Genomic DNA, 9315 nt, shown 5'->3' on the forward strand with positions numbered 1-9315 from the left:
CACACACACACACACACACACACACACACACACACACACACACACACCAGTTTCTGAATTCAGTGACTATGGTAGACCAGTCAGGGGCAGTGACACTAAAGCCTGCAGCACCTGGCCCCAGCTCTGGAGGGCAGGATTGGGCTTTAGTAATCTAGTAGCATCCGCAGTGCTCTTGACAAACATAGGAGGGGAAGTGCAGGCTCACCACCTAAGGAGAGTGGAGTAAGCCCTACCATTGGGTGAGCAGAGTTAGGCCTTCGGACCTAAGCCTAGAGTAACACAAACCCAGCCTAGGAGAAAGGGCTCAGGCCTGCCTAGTAATGGCAATTGTTCTGCTCTAGCACAGGGCAGTAGTAACTGACCTTGACAAAAGTGATAGTGGGCAGTGGATCCCAGAGGCAGTGGACAGTAAAGCTATTTATTAATGTAATATAAAAGAAAATTGCATCTCTGACTCAATTTTATTACAAAGCAGCGGCAGCGACAGAAGCAGACAAAAGGAGCAGCTTACAGTGGCAGAAAAGTGGGCATTGGCATGGGTAGTAGCAGAAGGAACCAACACTGTAGCCCGTTGCTTCCTCTCTAGTACTTGATCTAGAACTGACTGACCTTCTCCCAGTCGCTATCAGTAAATTCCCAGTGGTCATTATACTACTTGTTCCCAGGGAGGGATTGGAGGGATGATTTTGCAGTTAATAAGCAATTAATATATGCTTTTTTCATTCATTCATTCAGTTCAGGTCAGTTCAGCGCTAAAGCTGAATCAACTTGAAGTGTCCTCAATACCTATCACTGCTGAGCATCGTTCTCAAGCTATGGTTAAGTAGGTCTCATTATTTGAATTCATACTATTCAAAGATACAATAAGATGTAAAACACAGTAATTGACTCCAGCCCAATGGAAATATGCAATGAAAAAAAATTTAAATATATTTTTAATCTGTTCACTAATAGTGAAGGATAAGAAAAACATTTGGTTCAAGTTTATTACAAAGTAATGAGTAGTTATAGAAAGCAAAATTTGAAAAATAAAAAATACTGACTATATCTAAATATGAGCCTACACTGATGATTATAGAAACATAATTATTGTGGTTTAAAATATTTTAGTATAGATTGAATTGTCTTCTCTTTAAATCTTCATACATGTTCTGGGAAGAACAGAGAGCTTTATTCACATCTCTGCAAATTTGCATGCTCACATGCTCATACAGTGAACCAAGTATAGTTGCATGACCTAGGCACTATTTAAATCAGTAATATTTTAAACAGGATATTGTTGCAATATTTTTTCAACAACTAGGCTAAAATAACTTGAAAACCAGTCTTCAAAAATAGCTTTAAGTCAACCATACTTTCTTATTTGACCTCCAAAGAACTAGAAATGACTGATGGTTGTAGCTTCTCAGAACCCTAGGATTTCAAGACTGATAAACAAGAATTGGTTTTAATTTAAAATCCCCTTCTCTATTCCCTCCCAATAAAAGTGTTAGGCAATGGACACTTTAAATCCAGGTTTAAGTTTTTTCTTTCTTAGATATGTAAGTTCTAGAAAGCATCCTTTTCTAGAATAAGCCTGTTTCACTCACATTAAACTTTTGTTAATCAGTGTATCCATGTTTTTTGAATATTTTCTGCAAAATATGAGAATATTTAGCTGCCACATCCTCATTTGCATTGGCTACCTCTCTGATAATTTTAACATTCTTCAATTGATCTTGATTTCTAAATTGATGAACTAACAGTTGCAATAAAAGTTTTTTCACTATCCATTTCATTTCTATTTCCTCTCATTGCTTTAAATAAATGTGAAGTACTTTTCTGAAAGACTGCTCTGCTAAGAGTAGTACATTTTGGATTGCTTTCAATTTATATAGTTAAAAGATTGCTCATTTCTATTACCATAACATATCCATTCCTTGTAATTGTTTGCAACCACAAAAAGCTGATGTAACTGTGTTTTTCTTTTATTTCACCTGTGTATTTTGTAATATCTGTATCCTAGATTTAGACATTTTGACATCTCATCCTATTTTAGAGTTAATAATAATAATAAAGACAGCAACTAGAATTTCTTTAACACCTAACATGTGCCAGGCACTGTGCTAAATGCTTAACAAAATATCTCACTGAATCCTCACTATGACTCATCAAGGTAGGTGCTAATAAACAGCTGTGGAAATGGAGGCAAACAAAGGTTAAGGGACTTGCCCAGGGTCACACAGCTAGTTAGTGTCTGAGACCCGATTTGAACTCAGGGCTATCCTGACTCCAGACACAGTGCTCTATCTCCTTTAACACTTAGCAACCCACAGAGTTACTGTGACTGTATTCATATCATTCAATTACAGTAAATTTTTATTTAATGAAACAAGTTCCACCTCCTCTTTTTGCAATGGTAGTGTTTTTACCTGAAATATTCTTGCTTTTGTCCATTTCGTTTTTGTTGTTGTTCAGTCATTCAGTTATCTCTGATTCTTTGAGACTCCATGAATCATACAACGACAGGACCTTCTATTCTCCACTATCTCCTGAAGTCCGTCCAAGCTCCTGTTGCTTCCTTCCGTGACACTATCTATCCGTCTTATATCTGCTGCTGTCCCTTTTCCTTTTGCTTTCAATCTTTCCCAACATCAGGGTCTTTTCCAGTGAGTCCTGTCTTATGTGGCCAAAGTATTTAAGTTTCAGCTTCAGTATTTGACCTTGCAGTAAATAGTCTGAATTAATTTCTTTAAGTATTGACTGCTTTCATCTCCTTGCTGTCCAAGTTGCTCTCAAAAGTCTTCTCTAGCACCACAGTTTGAAAGCCTTGATTCTGTGGTGCTCAGGTTTGCTTATAGTCCAACTCTCACAGCCATATATTACTGCTGGAAAAACCATAGCTTTGAGTATATGGACCTTTGTTAGCAAGTTGATGTCTCTGCCTTTTAGTATGCTGTCAGGCGCTTACAAAGCATAACACAATTGTTGGTGATATTGCCCGCAGCAGCACCTCACATCCACACTTGACAATAAGCAAATTCAGACTGACAATATAGCATGTTAAAATCTTGATTGGCTTACATGCTTCTACAATAATTCAATTTTGGCTGCACTAAGTGCAACCTGATATCTTCTTATAAATTCACGCCAAATCAAATTTCATGTTATTGGAACTCAAATTAATTGAGACCTAGAAGCTAATCTCTTTTTCTAAACTGCTGAGTGACCAATCTTATTTTGTTCCAACATTAACCCAAAACTACCAAGGTACTGGCCTGAGTCAAGCCTAGTAAGAAAACAGTGACAAGCTCTTTTGACAGGGTACTAAGAACTTGTTATGCTCCTGTAGTGATAAGTAGTTCCTTTGATCCAGAGAACTGCCAGACTCCTCATATTGGCTCAGGGACAATGCAGAAGGGTCCAGTCAGATCTTCACTCAATGGGATTCTACTTTGTCCGGTCAGGGATTAGCTAGTCAGCCTCTTCTAACTGCAAAACTCCTTGGATTTGCAAATAGCGGGGGTTTCTGCTTTGTCCAATCAGCCTCAAGTCTCTTCACAGCAAAATAGATGAGAAGACTATTTTCTTCTCAATGTGGAAAAGTTGGAACACCAATTCATTGTTGGTGGAGTTGTGAAATGATCCAACCATTTTGAAGAGCAATTTGGAAATATGCTCAAAGGACTATAAAATTGTGCATACCCTTTGACCTAGCAATACCATTTCTAGGTCTGTATCCCAAAGAGATCATAAAAATGGGAAAAGGACCCACATATACAAAAATATTTATAGCAGCTCTTTTTGTGGTGGCAAAGAAATGGAAATTGAGGGGATGCCCATCAATTGGGGAATGGTTGAACAAGTTGTGGTATATGAATGTAGTGGAATACTATTGTACTATAAGAAATGAGGAGCAGGCAGACTTCAAAAAAACTTGGAAAGACTTACATGATGCTGAGTGAAATGAGCAGAACCAGGATAACACTGTACACAGTTAACAGCCACGTTGTAAGATGACTGACTTTGATAGACTTGGCTCTTCTTAGCAATGCAAGAATCTAAGACAACTCCAAATGACTCAAGATGGAAAACGCTATCCACATCCAAAGAAAGAACTATGGAGTCTGAATGCAGATGGAAGTATACTATTTGCTCTCCTTTTCCTTTGCTTTTTGTTTTATTGCTTTATTCTTGTGGTTCCTCCCATTAGTTCTAATTGTTCTTTACATTATGACTAATGGAAAAATATGCTTAATAAGAATGTATAAGTAGAGCCCATATCAGATTGCATGCCATCCTGGGGCGGGGTGGGGGAGAAGAATGGGAGAGGAAGAAAATTTAAAACTCAAAAGCTTATGGAAGTGAATGTTGAAAACTAAAAATAAATAAATTAATTATCAAGTTAAAAAAAAAAAGACTATTTTCTTCTCCCTTTGTTTCTTCCACTCCCACCATAAAGGCAATAGAGAGCAACCAGGTAGCCCTGAGAGATTCCCCTCTCGAAAGCTGGTGCCAAACAGCAGCAGAATTCAGTTTTCTTAATAAGTTTCCTGGAGATTCTTCCAGCCAAATAACAAAACAATGTCTCTCCACCAATTAACAGACTCAGAAGCAAACCAGCTGAGGCTTTCCTTATCAGCTTACTCTCCTTGTAGCTACTTAACACGTGGCTTTTCCCTTGTTCTCATTCCTCAAATCAGGGAATACTAGTGGTCAGTGACTCATTTTTATCTTATGATATAAAACCCGTATCTACCTTTAATTTACCTTATGATGTAAAACTCATACATATCAAAAACTAAATCTACCTTTCTGTTCAACATGAACCCAATACTTTATTTTTAATCTTCCCCTGGTCTCTAAACAGTTATTTTTTGAAGACTTGCTCAACTGAAAATGCTCACATGCAAATGAATTGATGGACCACAGTGTCCTGTAGCCATCTCTACCTTCAAAGAAGTTGTTTCATCTGGAGAGCAATTTTCTGTCCAGTCCTCCTAACTGTTCCCCTTTACATTTTATCTGAGAAGGAGTTTCTTCAAAAGTAGATTTCATCCTTTTTTCCGTGCACCAAATTTCTTTTTCTACCCATTTCAGCAACCAAACTGTTCACATAGGAAAGTGCTAAAGTTAGTAATAGCTTATTTCCTGGCCCAGTGTCTTTGCATACATTATTTATGTTTGGAAAATGCTTCCTTTCTCACTTCTGCCTCTTAGAATCCTCAGCTTCTTTCAAGAACCAGCTTACCAACCACATCCTTTGTGAGGCCCTGGTTTTTAATGCTCTCTCCTTCCTCAAATTGCTTTGTGTTTACCTAGAGTAGACACCATATGTTTGTATACCCCAGTAGAATGTAAGCTCTTTAAAGGCACAGCCTGAAATAATTTTTTCCCCCTTCTGTATTGCCAGCTCCTTTCACAATGTCTTGCTCATAGTGTTTAATTAATGCTTGTTAAATTGAATAGATCACAGTTTCTAGTGGGGGTTTAAAAGAAATCCTTGTTGCTTTTCTTTTCAAAGTAACTTATTAATATGCTACTGAGTCCACAGAAATAGTTGCATATTAGTACCACTGCTGTTCTCCTGACCCTGGGCAGTTGAGGGGTTGGTAGCCCACAACTCCATCAACACTAAGTTTAGTCCCCTTCCAACAACAGAATATAAGCTCCTTAATGGCAGGAAGGTTTTTTAGCTCCTTGGTATTTCCAACTATCTTGAATATATGCAAAGAGTAGGGGGTTGATGGAGGTAAGCAATGAACTTACCCCACCCCACTTAACCCAAATGATAAAATGGTTTGCCCTAGTAGCTTAAACAAACGGGAATATAGCTTTATTGAATCAGAGCAATTAAAGGCATTCCAACTAAGTGTGTGAACGCCTTGACCAATTTAGATGTCTCTGGCCATTGGATGAACTGGAAGTGATGTTGCATGGGGTGAGTGTTCAATTTGGCTAAAGAAACTTCATCACACTCTAGGGGTCTTTTATAAAATATCAAGGCAGTTCAGCCAGAGGGAAATTTGACATACAGCATAAAGTAGAAATGTGAAAGTACCACTTCTAGGAAGAAATCTGTTTTGGGGAGTGAGGAGGAAAACACCTCAGTCTTAACCTCCTTCCTCTATCCCAGGCCTGCAAAACATAAGGATTTCAGGTGACCTGAGAAAAATGTAGAGCATGTAAAAGAAAGTAACGGTGTAATGAGTGCTTTGTCCGTCCCCCACTTAATCTGTCTTCCACTAGTCACTATTGTGCCTATCATGTAACTTGGCGAGTGCGTTGCCAAACTCTCTCCTGTTTATCATATGACCATGGCAACCAACTTTTGTTAGTCTGTCTCTAGTCTGAGAGGATAGATTTCATGATAAATAAAAATCTTAAGTAATAAGTGTAATTAATTTATATTAATTGAAATTCCCATTTTAAAAAATATGGTTTATTTGCAAAATAGTTTAATCATTATTTATACCTTTATTTGGAAAGTGAGCCGCTAAAAACCTATCTGCTGCCTGAAGAAGTTTAGCCTATTTTAATTTTTGCCCCAATCCTACTGCCAAGTTGAGTAGATCTGCTCTATCACTTCCCCAGCCGTGGCCATAGAAGGACCCTGTGAACTTTGGAGATCTGAAGAAATTTCCATCAGATCCTGGCAGCGTCCTTATTATTATTGTCATCAGTTTCTGCACTGAAGGCCAAGGACAGACTGGAGAAAAGATTGGCAGCTCCATAAGGATCCCAGAAAAGAAGACTCACCAAGCTCAAGGGAAACTCCTTGAGCACCTTATGCTGTGAATTACCTTTTTGCCATGAGTTTTTTTAATTGTGAACCCACTTTTCCTCAGATTCTGTATGTACTTGTGGAAGAGTGTGACTTTTGCTGGGGCCTGTTTTGTACCAATTGCTATTACAATGCCACCTTGGTAAATATCTTTTTTCTAAATGCTAATTAAGTCTGGCTGACTGTTAATCAACTCATAATCATGGAAGGAAGCTCATCAATAGGAACTTATGAGTAGTAACACTAAGAAACACCCCCCTCAGACAAAAAAAAAAGCCCTCAGATCTACCCCTAGAATTCTGGTGGGGGTCATAGTAGTCATGTTCTGGGGACCTGACTCATCAGAGCAAGTGAGAGTTGGGATAGTCATTCCAGAGCATGGGATACACATGAACACACATACATATGTATTTTCTGGTTTGACAATGTTCTTTCCTAAGTATGGGGAACTTCCACTGTTATGAACTGGTAATTAGTCTATAATTTATAATTTTAGAGTAGGGGTCCTTAACTATTTTTGTGTGTCATGGACCTCTTCTCAGAATAGTATTTTTAAATGCATAAAACACAATACATAGAATCACAAATGGAACCAATTTATTATCAACCTTTAAAAAAACCCAAACAAGTTCACTTGACCTCAAGTTACGAACTTTCCTTAGAGAGTTGACTAGAGATTAAGGGATTTGCCCAGGTCCCACAGCCAACCACTGTCAGAAGCAAAACTTCAGTCCATGCCTTCTTGCCTCTATTGCCTGTCTTCTGTGTACTCCATGGTCCCATTCCCGCCTTTTAGTAAACTCGCTGGCTTCATATCACTTCCAGGATCTAATGTGAAGTTCTCTCTTTGGCATTCAAAGTCATTTATAAAGTAACCCTTCCCAGTACATAGTAAGTGCTATATAAATGTTAGCTTTTTTATATAGAAACATGTTTTGCATGACTTTACATGTATAACTGATATTATATTGCTTTCCTTCTCAGTGGCTGGGGTCAAGTGGCAGAGGGGCAAGAAGGAGAGAACTTGGAACTAAAAAAATTTTTAAAAACTGAATGTTAAAAAAATAATAAAAATTTTGAAAGAGAAAAAAACATTAGCTATTATTAGTAGTGCCTAATAAAACTTGATTTTCCTCAGTTATTACCAATCTAATGCAAACTGCATCCTTCCTAATCTCTCACAAAATGGGGGAAAAGACAGGCTTCTGGAATAAAATAAAAATAATGATAATAGCTAGCCTTGATGAAGGTTTGCAAAGCACTTTATAAATATTAAATTATTGGGGGCAGTTAGGTGTCGCAGTGGATAGAGCACCAGCACTGGATTCAGGAGGACCTGAGTTCAAATGTGACCTCAGACACATAACACTTACTAGCTGTGTGACTCTGGGCAAGTAACTTACCCCTTTGCCTAGCCAAAAAAAAAAAATTTAAATTATATATTTTGTGCTACGCTAGTCACATCCCTTCAAAAGGCGAGGAAAGGCCCGTATACTGTGGAATTTTAATAAAAAACAAGCTTCATTTCTTCAAAATTTTTCATTTGGAGGTAAAAACGAGGCAGGATGTGTCAATCAACACGCCCTCTCGCGGGCCTGAGAAGCAGCAGTTCTGCACGTCAATGCGGGGGCGGGGCCCTGGCCAGGCAGGAAGGGGCGGGACCACGCCGCAGCTCGCACTTCCGGTGAGCCGAGCTTGTCGTTCCGGTAGCAGGTGTGTGAGCCGGGAAAGTGGGGGAAGGGCGCGGGAGGAAGAAGCGGGGAGCCGGTTGGTGCCCGCGCGTCGGCCTGGGCGCACATGCGCGCTGTAGTGCTGAGCCAGGGGAATCCATTTCGTCCGGGGCGGGAAGCGGGGCTCGACTCCAGGGGCGGGCAGGACCAGAAGCGCCCTGCCTTCTAGGGTTCTGGTGCCCCTTAGGTTAGACTGGCTTCTAACCATTCGTAGTTTACTCTCGGTTTTCAGTCATATCTGACTCCTCCTGACCCCATTTGGGGTTTTTTTGGCAAAAATCCTAGAGTGGTTTGCCATTTTTTCCCCCAGCTCATTTTGCAGATGAACAAACTGAGGCAAACAGAGTTAAGTGACTTGCCCAGGGTCACGCAGCTAGCGGATGTCTGAAGCCCGATTTGAAATCAGAAAGAAGAGTCTTCCTGACTGCAGGCTTGGCACCGTATCCACTGCCTCAGCTAGCTGCCCCTAATCCTGGTTTTCAATAGACGAATTTAATCAGTTATCTCCTGATAACACCTGGCTGAGATCTGAATTTGATCTGGATGTAGTGAGTTGAGAACTGGAGAAGACCTGGGACGTAGTAGTCCCATCTCTCACGGAAGGGTCACTAAGAATGACCCACCGCATGCCACTTCTCAGTTTCCCCAGACCACTCTCTAAAACCACGTATTACAGAGAAGGGGCCAATCTGCGTTACTTCAGAAAATCTACTAACTAGGAGCTCCTTATAGCAATGAAAGCCCAGGGCTAGTATACATATACATATACATATACATATACATATACATATACATATACATATACATATACATATACATATA

The 9315-nt window shown here is 39.5% G+C and overlaps 1 protein-coding gene across 1 annotated transcript in view; it reads left to right on the forward strand.

The window, feature by feature from the left end:
- Nucleotides 1-8451: 8451 nt before the first annotated feature.
- CUNH1orf74 (chromosome unknown C1orf74 homolog) overlaps nucleotides 8452-9315 on the forward strand; it is a 4606-nt gene continuing 3742 nt past the window's right edge. The window contains exon 1 of the mRNA XM_027871494.1: nucleotides 8452-8476. The gene's annotated coding sequence lies outside the window, so the exon portion shown is untranslated. The remainder of the gene's footprint in view (nucleotides 8477-9315) is intronic.

This window comes from Vombatus ursinus, unplaced genomic scaffold (assembly GCF_900497805.2).
Source record: "Vombatus ursinus unplaced genomic scaffold, bare-nosed wombat genome assembly UNPS02014798.1, whole genome shotgun sequence".
Taxonomy (NCBI): Eukaryota; Metazoa; Chordata; class Mammalia; order Diprotodontia; family Vombatidae; genus Vombatus; species Vombatus ursinus.